Source organism: Lutjanus erythropterus, chromosome 11 (genome assembly GCF_056507025.1).
Source record: "Lutjanus erythropterus isolate fLutEry1 chromosome 11, fLutEry1.hap2, whole genome shotgun sequence".
In the NCBI taxonomy this organism is placed as follows: domain Eukaryota; kingdom Metazoa; phylum Chordata; class Actinopteri; order Lutjaniformes; family Lutjanidae; genus Lutjanus; species Lutjanus erythropterus.
Genome location: NC_139327.1, coordinates 30,319,274 through 30,339,245, shown reverse-complemented (window position 1 = coordinate 30,339,245; position 19,972 = coordinate 30,319,274). Strand labels below are relative to the sequence as shown.

The 19,972-nt window shown below is 39.4% G+C and overlaps 1 protein-coding gene across 1 annotated transcript in view; it reads right to left on the bottom strand.

Moving 5' to 3' along the window:
* The window catches only part of LOC146319323 (follistatin-related protein 4-like), a 129,129-nt gene extending 109,556 nt beyond the window's left edge, over positions 1-19,573 (bottom strand). The window contains exon 1 of the mRNA XM_084729934.1: positions 18,935-19,573. The gene's annotated coding sequence lies outside the window, so the exon portion shown is untranslated. The remainder of the gene's footprint in view (positions 1-18,934) is intronic.
* Between the last annotated feature and the right edge of the window lie 399 nt (positions 19,574-19,972).

The following is a 19,972-nucleotide window of genomic DNA, read 5'->3' as shown; positions in this document are numbered from 1 at the left end:
TGCCATTGCCACCATTGATGAGGCTATGCCACAGCGAACATGGCAAGAAATCGAGTACCATCTTGATGTGCTTCGTGCAACTAATGGTGCCCATATAGAGGTGTATTAAATGAGGCAAAAAAACCTTCAATATCTACTTTTCATTTTGTAATAACTTCCACAGATTTGTCTATTCATTTGCTTTTGTAATAAATTTGTTAAATTGTAAAGAGACTTTATGGACACCCTGTATTTTAGTTACTTATGGAAATAATAAAAAAAACCAATATCTGTTCAAGTGCAAGCTATATTAAGAATATTTTTACTGCCTTACCTTGCCGTCAGACAGCCTTTTTAGAGCCAAATATCATACTTTCCAAAGAAGCCCAACTCCATTGGCAAAAACAATACAAAACAATCATTTTACACACAGGAGTTGCCGTTCCACCGCTGCCTCAATCTGGTGGTTCTTTTGTGTTATTGTGTGACTTCTTTGATTTAAAGGGTTAGTTCAGATTCACCAAAGTCACACAACAACACAAACAAAGTGACAGATCAAGACCATGGCAGGTGTTCAGGTGTTTGCCAGTGGAGTCTGGTTGAGTGAGGGAAGTGATATTTTACTTGTATAACCATAGATTTCCTTTAGGAAAAGCTGTCTGACAGTGAGGTAAAGCAGTGAAAATATTCTAAATATAGCATACACTTATTCACTTATAGGTAATACATTGTTTGACAATAAGTAAATCATACAACCCCATTTCAAATAATCTGAACTATCTCTTTAGTTCCTGAACCAAATTTTGAATTCCTTTGGTTGTTTGGGATGCTGACAGTTCAGGAACTCAAGCCTTCTTTCTATCGTTACTATATCACCGAAGGAAATAGTGAGCTAAGTGGCTGTAATGTGTCGTGCTTCTCAGGTACAGTAAAGAGCCATCTGCTAGCCGTCAGATTTTAAAATGAGGCACGTGGAGGAAGGCGACAACTCACACGCCTTTGGGACAGATCAGCTTCTTTCAGCCAGGAACTGCGTTTTTCTAGGTCGAGGTAAAATATTTATTTTCCACTGCATTCTTACTGAACGCATGGATGGACACATGGGAGAACACACACAAACATACGATAAGATCATTACTCACTGCGAGGAGCAACGTCTGGACTTATGAAGGCAATATGGGATTGTTAAAGCGATCACATATCTAAGAATGCATCATGATAGAATATATTTTTAATACTGTTCAAATTATGTTCATGTATTGGTGGCTTTTTAAATCCTGTTTTAAGTGGAAAAATATAATTTTTCAGGACTCACAGTTCACTTTAGATCACTTTAAATCTGGTGTCTCAGTTAAAAATAGCGATATGCAATTAATTAATTATGCAAATGTATCATAACGGCTCAAAGTCACCTCGTATTATGTGGTTGACCAAACAATATACATCAACAAAAACTTGAACATATGAGGTTATTTTGGACAGTTTCTTTCTGCCTAGCTTTATCACAGCCATATGACCTATAAAACGTTTGCACCCAGCAGTTTTCTTAATATAAAAACATTTTGAAAATTGCTCTTACCCAGGTTTTCATTATCAACACATGAATTTGCTTAAAAGAAAATACGATTACATAACTGCAAAATAGAGATCAAGACACCAATTTTGATTAAATTAGAAGCAATTTGGACCTGGACTCCAGGGAGGTTAGTTTGTGTTGCAGAGTCGTCTAAACATACATCACAATACCCCTTTTCCTTCCTAAGTGTGAGAAACTACCAAACATCTGGCTCTACTCTGAAGGGCACACACAAGCTGTCAGACTGCAGCTAATGGTGATACGTGTCGGCAGTATCATGTATGGATCCACATGTTCAACAGCACTGATGCTGAATAATCTCTCTTTCTTCTTTTTTGGCGAGCATTTTCTCTCTTACAATTTTCCATGTTTTTCTGGGGTGTAGATCAAATCATCTATTGATTAAACTGATCCTAATCTATGGGCAAGACTCTTCCTGGCCAGCCATTACAAGAAGGTTACAACACGGCCACAGCCTTTTTCAGATAGCATTTATTGTATCCTAAATCCTTACTTTGACTATTACTATGAAGTACACATCAATCTTCATAGTATACTGTTGTGGAAGTTACTTTACAAATAATTAGTGTGTTTCACCATTTGGTGCAGGAAATGATAGTAAAAAATGTGCTCAGCAGGACATTAGTCTAAACATGACCTTAAAAAGCTGTTGCTGATGTAAAATATGGAATGAGAAATAGAAATTTTTGTGGGAAAAAATATAATTCTTTTGTTTTTCCCCACAAAGGGATGATGGCATGGCATGCAAAGACAATGCATGTGCAACATGCTGAGTGTGACCAACATCTTGGTGACCCATGGGTTGGGACAAAGTTGTGAAACAGTGTCACAACATTGAATTGATATGATCCATAACTAAATTAACCACAAAAAAAGAAGTTCTTTGTCAAAAGGAACAAGTGTACAACTAAATTAGCTGGCATGTAAATGAACTGCATGCAGCCCTGCAGCCTCTCTGTCTCTCTGTCTGTAATGGCAGCAGGGGACGGAAAGGCCTCTAGCTGAGCTCTGAGACAAATTCAAGTGATCCGGCTGAGCTCTCCTTCCTGCTCTCTGTCCCAGCTCGGCGCTCCAGGTAGGTTTGCTGTCATTGTTACAAATGACACATGCCGTTCCAGTATGACAATCAGCTCCCACTCAGCAGGCTTCCTCCCTGCAAGATGCTGAGTATTTAAAAAGATTACAATAAAGGGTAGGAGGAAAAAAAAAACATCTGTGAATGCTGAGCACCACATGCTGAAACTGTAAGGTTTGTAGTTCACCACCCTAAAGTAGAGTCTTTTGCATATGTAGCATTGTAATAAGCTAATTTTGCACCATGCTGCACACAGTTTTTATTTTGAAATCTCTGCATTTTTACATTTTAGATGTTTTTCCTCTGTTAACAATTAGCATTATGTATTCAAAATACAAAATACGAGTGACTGTATTCAGTTATACTTTGAATTGGTGGCATTCTGAATACAGTTACTGTCTTTAGAACTAGATTACTTGCAGGGATTACTTTATTTGCCTTTGTTTTATGTGCTATAAACTTTCATATGAATGTGTAACAATTTGCCCACACAGTGTTCCTACCACACAACACATGAGAGAAGACACTGTCAGGAATGTGTATTTGACGTTCTCTGTCATGCTGATGAGGGTCTAACGTTAAGGACAGAAGGTGTTGTACACTGTACAGATCTCTTTTTCTGTGCTTCTTTTTGCACAAACAGTGCTTTGTTGCCGTTTCGTACTGGTATCACTTTTGACAGCTAGTAAATGTCAAGTTGTTATTGTTTATAGTAACAGTTAACCGTTGCAAATCTGTCCCCTCAAGAGCATCCGTGATATTTCTTAAAATAGGCAGTATGGCTTATCAACTTGCATCATCTACTGGTGAGCAGAGGAAATGCATTTTATTTATGCAGTCTGACCAGAAGCAGGGTTATGAAATGATGGCTATCAAAGGCAGAAAGGGGAAAAATCCCACCATGCAACCCAGTGAGAACCATAAGCATTAAATACGCAAAGGTCACATTGACCACTTCGACTTGTTGCTGCGGTATGTTAGCGTCTTGTTGGTCAGGGCAAGATTGACCTGTGACCAAAGACATATAAATGGGGGAGCTGCTGTTTTTCTGCATAAAAAGCAACTCAACTGATTTCAGTCATTCATGTTATATTCAACAGTTAGATTTTTTTTTTTTTTTTTAACTTTGTGCTTGTTATCCAGAAAACCCACAGCTACAGCCACAGCACACACATTTACATTTGTTCACAGGTCAGTCTTGCCAGGATCAATATGTATATATCAATAATATCTGTCCTGTGAGTTTATTCCCAAAAGCAGGTTTTAACAGCATTTAGAGTGATCAGAACAAAGGGGCTCAACAGGACCTTTTTGAAATACTCCAAAGGTAATACAAAGTATTTTAATGATGTTACTTACTTTAAATAATCCAATGGAATATGTCACAAATTACATTTCAGGGCATGTATTCAGTAACCCGTGGTGGAATAAGTTTTAAACGTAGTCCTTCCAACACTGTCTATTAATGAGAACAGCCCCTGAGAAGAGAATTATGCATTTTGTCAGCTTGGTTAACCTGCTACCCTTTAACAGTAGAAAGTCAAGATTTCCTGCTGTCAATCATTTTGTAAAAGTAGGTGTCACTTTTCTCCCAAATGGTGCATGGCCCATTTTGGAACAAACCTCTCTACATGCTGTTACTGTGAGTGCTGCCTCAAACTGAAGCTGCTCTTCAGTAAAATCTCTGCTATCATCCTGCGTCAGCCGGCCTATCTGCCTGCACTCAGGTTTCAAACAGCCCCTTCCTCAGACAGATGTCTATGTAGCATGAAATAGAGCCACCGAGGGGATCGCCTTTGCCCAGAATGTTTTTCACGATGCTTGGATGCGGCAGCGACTCGTTCGTCTGCATTTCATTCTTGTTCCTGTGTGGTTGGGGAAGATACAGAAGAGACCAGGGGTGTCAATCTGTCTGTCAGCCATGCATCAGGATCACACGCTCTAACGCTAGTTATCTTCCAGACACTCCAGGTGAACAGGATACGCATCCCTTTTTTCACTTTTATTTATTTTTTTATGACAAGAAATGTGATAAATCTCAGGATGCTCTGGAGTGGTGTTTCCCAAAGAGGATTTATACAGCACAGTAGCCCGGAAAGATAAGGTTATGAACTGTCATTCACTGTAATGTAAAAGGCTCATAAGCACTGCCCCTTGGAAAGGAGACAGCACACCAGTTAAAAGCTGACAGGCCTTATCAGCTCAGGGATCCAGACAGCTCAGAGTTAAAAAGATTTTACTCAGACAAGTTGGAGCTAATTAAGAAATAAAAGATTTAATTAATGATGACTGTTAGCAGTTGGAGCAAGACAGGGAATATCCAGACATTTTCAGTCTGGTAAAGTCTGGTAAGTCTGGTAAAGTTTGTTGTTGGCAATGCTGAAATTGGTCCAAAAATTACAAAAAAAAATTAACGTAACTTTGCTGTGTTTTGCTCTCATCATCCTCTTTTTCAGCAAAGGAAGATATTTTACTGTGTTTGGCAACAACTACAGACAGACAAGCTGCTACCTAGTGGACATAACTGCTGAAGACAGAGATATATTTCTCAGGAGTTGGTGGAGACCAAAACAGAGCTAACAAGAGAGGGAATATTGTACTAACCAATGTGCCAGAAATACAACTCTAAATTAAGGCTAATGTTGCTCCATATCTGCAGGATGTATAAAATAGGCAAATATTTGCTAACTTAATAAACTTCTTCTGATTATAATAGTTTAGATTTAATAGCTTTTTTTTTTGCATACTGATATCGTAAACAGGACCTTGAAATGTGTCCAATGTAATCAATTATACATGCTGGACACATTTATTATTTCAGTAAAATCTATTTGTACATATATATATATATATTTTAATTTCCACTGTAGTTTGTAGTAAACTCAAAGAGGAAATAGTGTATTTTGGGGGATTATCTGATTTTGTGTTCTAGTGAGAATCTCAGCAGCAGGTCAGTGTACACGAGACTGACACAAAACACAGTACCCACATTCATGGTAATGAAGGATCATGTCACTCAGTGAACCAGTGTGGCTCATTAATGTGTTTTTAATAGTTTTTTTGGACAATGGAGGTCTGTGGCACAGAGGAATATGTTATATCAGGCTGATTCTCAGACAATACTTGTTAGTAGATACATTCATTGTTGGTTTTGGTCTATTCATGGGATTTATTGACAATAAGGAAAATTGAAAGTTTGAAGAGTCTGCTAATTGCTCATTTTCACACTGCATGGATATGATTAGAAGCCAATGGCTGCCTGGAATGGCAGTAGAAAATCCTCTTAAAAGCACAGAAAAAATGGTTTGCAAAATGGTTCACTGTGATGTAAAGTATTTCTGATTTGTAGTAATTGTGGTAAAAAAAAAAAACATTGAAAACACTGGCAAGAGTCCTTTAATAAAAGGGGAGAAAAGTCTAATTGTAGAAGAAAATAGACACAGTAAAACTGTAACACTGGCTACAAGCCAGACACACACACACAAAGACTCCAGGAAATGGCAAACAGCAGCGCAAATAATGTGAGCAACAACAAGGACGCCATTAAAGCAATTAAAACATGTGACAGAAAAACATATGGCAGCAGTGATAGAAAAGTTAATGTATTCATTTTGCAGAGAAACACAAGCACATGCGCCTTTTCAGATTGTGGTAAAATGCACCCTCAGAGAGAGAAAAAGAATGTGTTGGCCTCCCCGGAAAAGACTCGGGCACCTCGGAAAGAACACAATGTAGGTTGTGGTGCTTTAGCAAGACCAGAGATTCTTATCAGCCCGACTTCCTCTGCATTACCTCAGAATTAATTATTGTCTGACACTCTCTCTTTGCCACATTCTGTCTCTATAGAAGAGACAGCGCTTCAGGCTGTGAGGTAGTAATAAGACCATCTTGAGAACGGATAAGAGGCTCTCTTTCTGTGTCATACTCTATTCTCTTCCTCCCCCTCTTTGCCTCGCTTGCTCAACACTGATATTGACTTTTGGCTTTTTCTCCGACAAGTTTCCGTGACCAGATCGGCAGCCCTTTGGGTGTTAAAGCCCACATCCTGCTTGTCAGGTGTGGCTGAGAGACACACAAACAGCAACCTGACTTGTTAAATCCAGAAATCCCCTGCAGGCTGTATGACATGGCTGTAAGAGCAAAAAAGATATCAGGAGGATCTGCAGTGCTACGACAGGGTGGTCTGCCAGGCTAATGGGACTGTGTTTGCTAAATATAGAGCGGTGGCAAAGTGTTAGCAAACAACATGAAAGAGGTCTGCGTTGGTAACGAACAGAATTACACCTTCTAAAGCTTAAATGGCTCTTCAGAGGCACTTTCCAGGGAAAAATGTGGTTTGTATATATAATCAGCACTGACTGAAGAACCACTAGAACCTGTAAATAGTTGTTCGAAGCCTCGCTCATGGCTGCAGCAGCCAGAAATCAATGCATGTGAAGAAGCAAAGGATTCGTTTCTAATATCACATTCTGAAATATCAATATACCTCAAAACACCACCGTCAAATTCATTGTTTCCTTTGTCCTTTGCCCTGAATGCTCGCTGAATCCTGGCTACAGCAACGTTCCAACTGTATTCAAGTAACTGCAAATCATCTTCCAATATCCCACAAATTATCTCACAGATTCAAAGCATAGCTATTGAAGGGATAGTTCACAATATTTTAAGAGGAGTTGTGTGAGGCAGTAGTTCTCAAACGCGCCCTTTGGGGTGGGGGGCGGGGTGGCGGGTGGGGTATAAAACAGGAATAATTTATTTTCACTGTAATTCCATCTATAAATAACACAATTACAAAATGTATGACTATTTGGTCATGGGTTTCATAGACCGGTGCTTCTCCTGTATTTATTTAGCAGTGGTATACCCTCACAACAAGGAAGTAAACACCACAGCAACATGTACAAACATTATGATATACCCTTAATTTTATCCATAACTAAACTAAGTGCAGTCAAGATGCTTTAGAAGTAATTATTATGTAATAATTACAAAGATTTTTATCACTAGAGACTCAACTTTAAGGATAACTAAGTGCCAAACAACAGAAGACATGAGCTGTATTAAAATTACAGAGGAAACACTGTAACCTAACTGTAATAAAACATCCTGAAGCAGTAATATGATGGGTGACCCTATGACAAAATCAAATATCACTTAGACAGCCTTTTAAGACAGGAAACCACCGCCTCTCTCTCCAAACCAACCAGATTCCACTGACAAATTCAATAATTTTACTGAGCAGAACACAGGAGTTGATCACTTAGTTAGTTTGTGTTATTGTGTGACTTCGGCATTTTGAAATGTTCAGTTCAGATTCATAGATGTCAATCACGAAAACACAAACTAACTGACAGCGGTATGCAGCGGTAGACCAGCAACTCCCATGTTCTGTGAGGTGAAATTATTGTTTTTGCCAACGGAGTCTGGTTGAGCAAAAGAGAGGAACATTTTGCTTATCTCAAAAATGGTCTCTCATTGAAAAATGCTGTTTAAGAGCAAGGTAAAGTGGTGGAAATATCCTAGATGTGAGTTACAAAGTGCTTTACAACAGCATCAAACAACAATTAATCTAAAAACTGCAAAGATTAAAACACAATACATTATGAAAGAGACACAATTTACAATAGGTACATAAAATACAGACCTGGGGCATACAGATTACGCAAATCCCTGTCTAAACAGGAAGGTCTTTAGCTGCCTTTTAAAAGACTCCAGAGAATCAGCAGACAGTAAGGTTGCGGGCAGAGCACTCAATAGTTTAGGTGCTACGGCCTCAAAAGCTCAGTCAGCACAAGTCTTTAGGCAAGTGTGGGGGACGAAAATAAAATTTAGTTTATTTGACCTAAGTGGGTGAGCTGACCAGTAAGGGTGAAGTAGGTCAGTGACATATGCAGGAGCCTGACCGTGTAATGCTCTGTAAGAGAGAATTTTAAACGGAAATATAGCGTACACTTGAACTGATATTGATTTTCTTTAGGTGGGTCTTTTTTTAGATGGCTGATATACGTTTTGTTGCTGACCTGGTCCACAGCTCTGTACATTGCCTAGCTCCTGTGTTGGTATTTCTCTCTGCTTCTCTCTCTGTCGGTAATAGGCTGGCCATCGATAAGTACCTCATTCGACCCCATTTCAAATATTCCCAGTGTTTTTAATGTTCACAAAGGGGTTTGTTTGTCGCTGTGTTTTTGTTGTTGACAGGCTTTCACACTCAGCCCTGGTTGTTGCCATGTTTGTCCTACTGCAGCTCCAAAGCTTCATATCAATTCAGAAATGTGATTTTGTAGCTGAAAATAACACCAAAGTTGTTTACAAGAGGTAAATTCAAAATTAGGACACGCAAAGAGAACTTTTAAAGCCTGCATTAAAGCCTTTACTTGTTACATCGTTAGTCAAAACTTCTGAAAACTTTTGCTTTTTTTGTGTGTCCCACCAAAACCAACACTGTAGCAGGTGAGATTAATGTAACATCTTCATTTGTTTACAGTAATTACTGACATCATTATTTAAAAAAATGAATGGGGTATTGATTGATAACAGTCATGTGATCGTGATTACATTTTCATCTATCTTTCATGTTAGAGTCACACAGACCTTTGTCAGATATTGCTTTAAAAACCACATTAGCACTTGAGCTTGGAAGCTCATTCTGCAAATAATCTCATCTCAAAGGTTCACTTACTATCATTTTCAGAGCTTTAAAACATATTTCACTGTCTACATCAGACTAGAACATCAAAGAGTTTTAATAGAAAATAGTTTATTCTTTTAAATTCAATGCTTTTCATAGGTATCTTGTTTTGCCTCAGCAGCAAACCGTCTTCATTACAAAGAAAGCTGAACAACTAGTTCCCAACCACAGACTTTCTCCACTCAATACGCTGAATGTTTATACTGAAAAGAAGAAATTAGACAATGGGTTATCTACTACAATAGGTGAAGTGACAATTTAAGACAACCTTGAATCACACCAACTTTCTGAACGTGCTATGACAAAACAACTCTGAGCAAAATTTGGCATTTTTAAGCAGCGCAGTGAGGAATAACTGCATAAAAAGGGACAGGCAGATGGCTGACTAAATTCACTGCAGAAAACAGATATGCCAGGCGACCTTTCCGTAACCCCTCTACGCATTTCTCCCTCTCTGCTGACTCTTTCGTCAGTTTTCTCCATTCAGGCAGAGGAGGCAGCGAGCACTATTTGCTCAGAGCTGCGCTACTGATGCTCCGAGCTGGGCTGCTGTGTTCATATGGGATGCAGTGGTAAAGGTCATTTCTAGAAGTTCAACATTAGTGATCGGAATTTCAAGTGAACCGTGTTGCCCACATTTTGTGGCCCTGCAGTCTACAGGGAGTACAGAGGTCTTATCAGGTGAGCTAACTGGCACAGTAGTGTGTCTCTGCAATAAAAAGGACAGGATCTAAGGCTGGGTCGCAGCAGCATGGATTAATATTTATTTTTTGGGGGAAGTGGGGTGGCTTTTTTGCCTTTATTATATAGAGACAACTGAAGATAGAAAAGGAGTAGAGAGAGAGAGGCTGTAGGTTGAAATCAAACCAGGGCCAGTACAGAGGGCGATGAAAGCTACAGGGCCGCCCCAACAGTGTAACATTTTATTAATGTTTTAGCTAGCTAGCAAACAATATAACCTTTTTAAAAAACCTTTTAGCTAGCTATCGAACATAATATCATTGTATTTTTTTAAGCTAGCTAGCAAACAATATAATATTTTTTGTTTTCACCCTTTTAGCTAGCTAGCTAACCCCCATTTATACTTACTAAGGAGGCGTCTTCATATTCATTAAAATATTTAATTTTGGTTTGCATTAATAAACTTGGATTCAATAAAACAATATTAGTTACAGCAACAGAAATCTATAACTTTGAAAATTAATAAACACACTTGTTTAAAAAAAAGAAATCTATTTAACTTTAAATCCAGATTTACTCATGTTAAACCTAGTTTTGTTCTGATTAGAAAAAAAATATTAGTTTGAATTAATTTCTGTCGGTGCAGCCCGGTCTAATGGTGCACGCTACTGGCCGTCCACAGTTTTAGTGTCATTCATATCAAGTGCTTCCCATTGTCATTGGCTTCATGTTAACCATGTTATATTTCTCTGGGTGTGAGTGCATGTGAGTGTCAGTGTGCCCTCACTAAAAACCCTTGAGAAAGAGTTTCATCAGTTCAATTTCAAACTAATCTTGTCAGCCCCATCAGAGTGTGAATGTATGGAGAAAGAGCCAGCTAACAAGAGCGTGACTCACCATCTGTAATGCATTTTTACCTACATTTTGGAGCATGGCTCATTATATTTCTTTGCAGTGCCAAACAAATCAAAGTCACCAGGCGTATTTGGAAAGAAGAGGGCAGGGTGGTGGGTTTGGTTTCCCCGAGGGGATATCTTTGTTGTGCGGAAATAAATCCAGCTACTGATTAGACAGGCTCTGCAGGGGGTTCAGGTGATGTGATGCCAAGGATTTAAACTGTTCACGAGTGGGGCATTGTAATTGATATGAATCCTTTATAATTTATTCTGCTTGGGCGTTATGTGGAATTGTCATCCAGGGCTCTTTTTGTGTTGATTGTTTAAGCCTGCAGTGCCAACCATGAATTTATATCAAAAAAGACTGGGTCACGTCTACTCTGTGTATATGAAAAAAGAACCATTGTTGCACACAAGGCTGAGTACTTTCACATGTATACTCTACCTGAAACTCCAAATATCTACCACAGTAATGATGATCCTTCTTCTAACCTTGCTTGTATTAAAGATTTTCGGTAACAAGCGCTTTTTAGTTTGACCTCTGGCCCGTTGGCTCTGCAAAACACAAGCAGCTTCTTTTAAAACTGGCACAAGAAACTGTTTTTCCAGCCTGTACTCACTATAAAGAGCTTGGACAGAAACAGCACATGGAACCATTAAAATCCTACTCTGTCCTGTAACCAATTTTAAATGTCAATACAATACTAATTTAAGTAAATGGCACTTTACGCACACAAAATAGGGCAATTGTGAGCACAAATTTTTTATATAATCTGTACTTACTATACTATAATGATACAATGGATATTTATCACTTCAAACATATAGCATTGAAAAAGTATTTAAATATCAATACTTTTGACAACCTTACTCTGTATATAGGAAAGAAAATAAAAAATAATCAAACCATTGTTGTGTGCACGTTTGAGTATTAGCATGTGCATACTAGATCTGAAGCTCCAAATATCTACCACAGCAAGGATAATTTATGTGTTCTATCCTTGCTTGTTTTAAAGATTTTCAGTGACAAGCTCTTTTTAGTTTGACATCTGGCCCGTTGGCTCTGCAATACACACTTAAAACTGGCACAAGAAACGGTTTTCCCAGCCACTACTCGCTATGAACTGCTTGTATAGAAACAGCAGCTGGAACCATCAAAAACTCACTCTGTCCTGCATCCTCTTTCCTTTCATATTGTAAAACACAACTTTAATCTTTCACCTACCTGCTAGACCTTTGTCAACAAACTTTGGAAAAATCCTTTTAAAATACAGGACAGCCTTAAGATAGTCATTTTCATCTGAACCAACACTACAGCAATAGTGCAGCAGCATGTAGGATATCTCAGATAACTACATTTATGTGTTGCTTGCTCTTGTTTTGTATTAAAAAGAAATCTGTAATATGTTTACGGGAATGAATCATAAAAATGACAATGCTATGTCATGAGAAATTAAGGGAAACATGGCAAGATTAAAAACTGGCTTCTCTGACAAAAGCTGCAGCTGCAGTGTCCTCTTTTAGATTTCCATTCCAGGGCTGAATAAATGTTTTAGGTTGCCTGTTTACTTATGTTTGCTGAATAATTGTCTCATTATGAGTCATAAGAAATGATCAATAATCTTTTAGAAGGAGTAGATGTTTATAGCAGTTAAATTGAGCAATGTGTTAATGAAGTCTGGCAGGCAGTAAGACAGGCAGTCACCGAACTCACTCTCCACAGTGAGTATTTTCAGAGCAGTGGGCTTTTGTTTTTCAGATAACAGGCTTAACTTTACATTGACAGACAACTGACAGTTATAAACAGCTGATCAATTTACAGTGTAGGACTTGTTGTCACTTGTTTTTGGCAAATTGCAATGTTACACTCATCTTGTGCTCCTGCAGTGTTTCTGCAGCCTGCATGAGCTTCCTTGAGTCTTGGGAGAAGGGGATGAGGGAAACAGCTGGCTTCAACCAAAGACGTTATATTGAATTGGATTTCAGTCTATTTAATTTACAGTCTGAGGGTCAAACTTGCCATTGACTGCAGTCTTCCTTTTTGGACACACAGTCATTACATATTGCTCCTTTAAAGGGACAGTTCACCCTCAAATCAAAAATACGTATTTTTCCTCTTACCTGTAGTGCTATTTATATATCCAGATAGTTTTGGTGTGAGTTGCAGAGTTTTAGAGGTATTGGCTGTAGAGACATGTTCCTCCTATTCAATATAATGGAACTATATGGCACTTGGCTTGTGGCACCAAAAAAGGACATTTGGAAATCTCAACAGCAGTGTCTCTTTCCAGATATCATGACCCTTTTTCTGAAGATAAGCCACAAAACTTGTTGTGAGCAGTTTCATGTAGGATTTATTCTTTCTACCATAGAAAGAGCTGTTTCTATAAAGAAGGGAAGTAGGCAGTGAATCTTTCTCTTCATCTGTCTCCAGTGCCCAGGCTTTGATCTTTCTTAGTGTTTAGCATCTGTGTGCAGCAGAGAAGTCAAGTGGATAGAGACACTGTTCTTTTACCAAAATGGCCCGTTTTCAGCCTCTCGTGTCAGCCAGTACTCACTCAGCTCAAATGTCCTGGAGCAAAGAAAGTGAACTTCTGTGTACTGAGCCTGACCTCTGACATTTCAGAAGCTAAGCAAAGACAGTTTCTCTGCTGGGATCAATAAAGTATCACAGTCATCATGTTGTTAAACTGACTTCAAATCAAGCTGGGAGGTATGCTTTCTTTGTATGGACTTTCAGCACTCTTTTTTGGTCATTTAGAAGGAGTAATATGTAAGCCTTCAAAAATGAGTACTGCAGTCCAAATAGTGAGCCATAGATGGAACACAGATCGAATCGAATTTGAGACCCCAGAAGAATTCTGCAATGCTGCTGCAGTTCACCGAGAATCCTCAGTTAAAAAGACAGTGTTGTTATAAGACCAAACAGCAGTGTTGTGGCAGTAGTCAGTGTTCTTGGCAACTTATATGAGAAAAATTGCTGAAGTTATATGTGGAAAAGTCGCAACCCAGTCAGTCATCTCACTCTCCATTGCACTTCCCCCCGCAAAACAGCGTCCATCTGCAGAAGTGAGAGCCAAGCAGCTGTTTACTGTTTGTGATTATGTGATGGGATTTTGAACTCAGCGTCTTTGTCGTTTTCCATGATGGTGTTGTTGGTAGTATATTTGACAACTTAAATAAAAAAATCGCTTAATTTATATGTGGAAAAGTTGTGATACAGTTTTTCCGTGTTTTAATAAACTGGGACTGATTTTAAAATGACGGGCACTCTGGGGCGCTGTAGGGTCCAGAGGATTAATATACAATCTATGGGTGAAGTGAGTCATTTCATTCCTCACCAGACTCAAAACTCAGGCAGGTTGCCTGCAGGCTGCAGGGATACCGAACCTACAAAAGCACAAGATGAACGCAACATTACACTCTGACACTGATAAACTGTGATGAATTGTAAGTTGATCAGCTGTTTATAACTGTCAGTTGTCTGTTGATGTAAAGTTCACCTCAGAACAAAAGCCCGCTGCTCTGAAAATACACACTCTGGAGGTGGAGTTTAGTCACTGCCTGCCAGACGCCAGTGACATATTGCTCATTTTAACAGGTATAAACATCAACTCCTCATAAACAGACACTTATTCATTTGGCAAACATTCAGCGTTAATTTAAGCTCCCTGTAAAGCAGATAAACATGTAACAAGCAGTGTGTGGAATCACAGGCCAAAACAAAAACAGACATTTCTCACTGGAGGGTAAACATCCAGGCTATTGTTGGGGAAGCCAGTATTTCAACATTGCATGTTTCCTTAATTTCTGATGACATATCATGATAATTTTATGATTTAGTACAGCACATACATACTTCTCATTAATGTAGAATCAGTTGGATGCTGCCTGAGCTGTTTGTAAATGCACTAGAAAGACACCAGGATGTCAAATATGCTTTCAGTTGGTCATCCTGAAGCATCCCGAGCAGCAAAATAATGAGAAAATAAGGAAATACAGGCAGAGGGCAGGGTTTCTGCAGAGACAACTACCACAACACACTTCTAATAGATCATTAGTGATGAATTAAAGAGATTATGTTTATATGTGTCTACACATTTTTTAAGAAAATTAAAAACTGTATCCATGTCCATCCAGCATCAATACCACAAGCAATACTAACAAAAACTACAAGAAACTCAAAATCCAATCATTCCTTGTGAACTTAAAGTCTGTAAAGAGCAGCCGTATTGACACATCTAACAATTAATTGGAGAGGGAAACCTGACTACAACTTATATTTCACCAGTGTCACCCAGAATGTCAGCTGCATGATTACAGCATGGTGATATGTCTAAATCCAGTCTAGAGACGTGGTTTAAATAGATGATACACCAGGAATAGTCTATCATGCACAACCTCTGTGGAAGCATGTGAAAACTCTCCCTAAGCCTGGTTACACTACAGAAGATTAGACCTTTACTGCCATCCTTGAAATTTTTCACTTTCTCCAACTAACATGCGTGACATACTGCACACATGCATACATCCACATATACGCTGCTTCAAGCTGATTCTGGCTTTGGGAGGGTTTAAGCGCTTAGCGGGGAGAAAGGGAGCACTCCAGAAGCCTTATTCAGCTCTAATGACTCGGATGGTACAGTGAAGACGTCTGTGTGTGTGGGTGTGTGAGTGTGTGTATGTGTGTTTATGTGTATGTGTGTGTAACATGGCTATATGCTGGTGTGTCTTCAGTGTCAATCTGTAAGTGTGTGAGTCATCCCACTATTAGGCTGTCTCAGAAGCACAACAAGCAGCCATAATCTGCTGGACACCGCGCTGTAATGGCTCTCCGTGAGACAGCTAATAAGTTACTCACCAGATTGCAAACTGCAATAAGCCCGACTGAGTCACTATTCTGGGCTACATCATTATTTCTGCACCCGTTGACTGTGACCCGAGGGTGGGCTGCAGATATCCTTTTGACAGGGTTCAGGACATGATGTGGCGCCCAAAAAAAAACCCCTGCAGGAGTCATTTAGAAAAGCCTGAAAACTGATTCATTTCAGAGCCAACAGGAGTTGATTTCTATATACACAGGGTTTTTTTTTTTGTTTTTAATTTTTCCAGAGCGAGTTTGGTCATTTCAGTTTAGATTTTATTGCATAAAAATGTTTAGTTTTTATTAGTATCAACATCAGTTTTAGTTGATCTTATTATAATATGTGCAGTTTTTGTCAGGAGTGAGATTTAAGAAGTTCAGAATAGGTACAGTATTACAATACAAACACAAAACTTGTTGAAGGTCACTGACTCACTGAATATATGAGCCACTGTCTCTCCATGCTCCAAACTGATACACAGATTTATTTCAATTAATTTTCACTAAATTTAAAATGTTTTTTTCACTCCTAGTTTTAGTAATTAGTTTTATTTTAGGTAACGATACTAACCTTAGTGTTAATGTAATCCTGTGTTTAAGCACATTTAATTTCTGTGGTTTAATAAGCTCAGTGGTGATTAAAAGTGGTTGTTCTCTCGCCTTTTTGATGTTATTATTATCTTTCACAGCTTTACTTAGTCAGTTATGACAAACACAATAAATCCAACTGTGGCATCCAAAGCAAAAGAAAATTTCACCCAAAATTTCACTTTTTCAGCGAGCCACATTTGGTGTCTACATGCTTGCTTGTTAAAGCTCCCTTTGCAAAGAATGACTTGGCCAATGTCTCAAGCAGTGGCACTCAACTTACGGCCCGCTGGCAAAATCTGGACCCCGATAGAGTGCCGAGTGGCCCTCCAACCATTTTTTTTTTCCACAATGACAGCGAAATGATACTGACTTTTTTTTGTCAGAAAGGACGGTCAGATATTCAAGTTTTGTATGGTGGGATAAATGAGGCTGTTAGTTACAGAGAGGGCTGATCTCTGCGTTCTGTGCAGAGTGCAGTAGGATCAGACGGTGAGATGACCATTAGCTGAAGAGCAGCAAAAGTTATGCAGAAATGAAGATGATTCCGATCCCATAAATGTTTGTTATGTTTTTTTCTGCCCCTATTTACTTAATTAAATTATGCCTTTAACTTATACATGTCTTTTAATTGGACTTTCTTACACTGAGTTTCCAGCACTTCTTGCCCTCATTCTTCTATCATTCTATTATACTTACCTCTATTTTCTGAGTAAGCTGGTAGCACAACTTGCACAAGCACAACTTGGCATAGTCAAGTTATTACACTTATTTTCCCCAAGGTAATCAGTTTCCTATTTTTAAGTAAACTTAAACTGCTCCCACACTGCTAATTCTAACCAGTTATGTTCACTGTAAAACCAAACACTCAAATTAATTATTTGCAGTAATAAAAGTAATACAAATTCCAACAATTTAAGCTCTGATAACCCTAATAACTTATTCAGATTTACAGTGTAGTTTATGTTAATGAATAATTCCAGCACCTCAGCGATGATGGAAGATTTTACAGCTGTTTAATGTTGTATAAACTCTTTAAAATGTCACCAGAGCATTTACAACTAAAATGCAGTTGCAGCTACGAAATGTGGTAAAATGTCTGCAAGTCATGATTTGCCTGTCAAATTAATGAAAATAAAGAAATTAATTAATTAAATAAAAAAATATTTGTTCTTTTAATTAACTGGTCCTTGACCCCCCTATCATTTTGCAAAAGTGGCCCCTGGGCAAAGTTGAGCATCTTTGCTCCAAACATTGAATGTTACTGTAAATTAGAGCTCAGACCGGAGCCCCCAGACACTTCAAACAGATCCAGCTGTGAACCTCTGCCATTAATATTCTCACTCAGAAGAGAGGGCAAGATATCGATCCAGGTCTCTGTATGTGCTTGCATGTGCCCCAGCTGTATGCTTGTGTTGTGTGTGAGACTACGTGCCTGAGTTGAGAGTTGGAGGGGCTGCTGGCCCTGCATAAAGCTGGATTTACAACCAGTTTTTCACAGATAGCACAGTGATGGATGGCCATAATTCTGCTGCTGGATGTTGGCTCCATATCTGGTTCCAGGTGGAAGAGGAAATCCAACAAAACCCAGACAGAAAGAGGCTGGAGGAGGAGTGGAGGACAGGGCAGCAAAGAGGCTGGAGCGTTTTCAGCACCATGGAGAGCTCCGGCCGGCGCAATCCACGCTGCTATATCACGACCAATCCTCATTTCCCACTCCGCTGGCCGTCACGGAGGTTTTGCTGCCGCTGTGCCAGCTCTCTGGTGACACTGATAGGATTTTCCCATGAGGGAGCGCTGAAGCAGCTCATTTAACACAATCAGACAAGAAAATCTCGTCTTGTTTAGGAATTTCTTTAGAGTTTTTTTTTTTCTTTTTGCATGCCGGTGAGCAGATGAGACGCTGGTGGTTAAAAGATGAAGTCTTCCCAGCGTCATGCCAGATAAAATTGGCTGGAGGTGAGGAGGGGGTGGGGAGGTGGGGAAGGTGTTGGGACCGGGAATCCATGCCAGCACAGAGCCCAGCGAGGGGATGTGCGTGTCTCACTGTGTTATCATGTCAGTCCCTGCGCTGCTGCTTGAGCAAACCTGGCGCAGAAAGCCGGGCAGAGGAGTCCTCCTGGAGCCATTTATCAAACACTGCCCCGTTGTTTTCGAGCAGGTAGAGCCTCTGCACGGTGATATGAGGTTACCAAAGCTGGCATCTGGTCATATTGAATGATTAATCACAGCCGTGTTGCGCCAGACAATAGGCGACATAGTTAAACAGTGTCACAGATTGTCATTGACATCGCCCTGCCTGCGCTATAAGGCTGCACCTCACCTCACACATATCTTTCTGGAGCTCTCCCTCTATTATTGATGCATTTCTCCTCAGCTACTCAAAACTAATTCAAAATTAAAGCACGCCACTGCCATCCTCTCCACTGTTTCCATTCACTCGCACTCCCCATGCAACTGATAAAGCAGCGTCATGCACCCAAACTTGTAAGAAAGAACAAGAAATACACCTTTAAGCAACCCTGGAGCCCCCATCCCGCATTAGTAAACACAGCTTCCTCCTTACCTGTGGTATTCCGAGGCAAGAGGGCAGAAAGAAAAGGAAATTCGAGCAAATGTGCCACAGATTTCCTCGCAGCGACGCGTCCAAACTGCGCTCTTTTTTTAAATTTTTTTTATTTTTTTTAGTTCCACTCCTGTCCACCTCCGCTCGGCAGGTTTAAAGGCTTCAGATTAATTACTGGTGCTGGTGTTATCAGGAGCAGCTGCGTTAGTAGCGACGTACGGGGTAGCGCGTCCCAACTCTCAGCAGTAGTTGCAGTTGCAGCAGCAGCGGCGGCAGCAGCAGCAGCGGTGTGCCATCCTCCGGCTCCTCCGGCTCGTTTCCTCTCAGCGCTCCGCTCCTGCTCTGCCCTATTTCAACTCCTCTCGCTCCGCTCCGCTCCTGACGTCAGCCGCTGCACGCCAACTGCGGTGAGGAGGCTCGGGCTGCATCTGCAGATTCATCGGCTGGAAAGCGACACCTGTGTGTGCGTGTGCATGCGTGCATGTGTGTGCGGACGCCCCGGCGCGGACGTGGAATAGTAGATTATCGAAAACGTGAAGGCTGCAGATGTTTTACTGTAAGCGTTTCTTAATTTCAGGGCTGATTTTAGGATTTGTCTGAAATTTGGATTAGGGGACAGATTTAGTTTTGGGTTAAAGTTCTGCAAAAAAAAAAAAAAAAAAGTGAGACAGTTTATGGAATAAATGTTGTCTAGTACACTATGCATTATTATTATTATTATTATTATTATTATTATTATTATTATTATTATTATCGTTATACTTTTGCAAACTTGTACTTCTGATGCTGTGAGTATATATTTTAACACTAGTGTAAAGTTTTGGTAAAAGGTTTGATGTATTTAAGCATGTCTGAAGTGCAACTTTCAGTATAGTAAGTACAACTTAAGTGGTTTCATTTCAGTACAACTTAAAATATAGTAATTTTGAACAATTTTTAAATTTTAAACTAAATATACTTTTAGAAAATATACTTAGGTTTTTTTTTTTTACTTGCGTACAAACAGACATGCATGTACAATAAGACTAAAACTAAAAA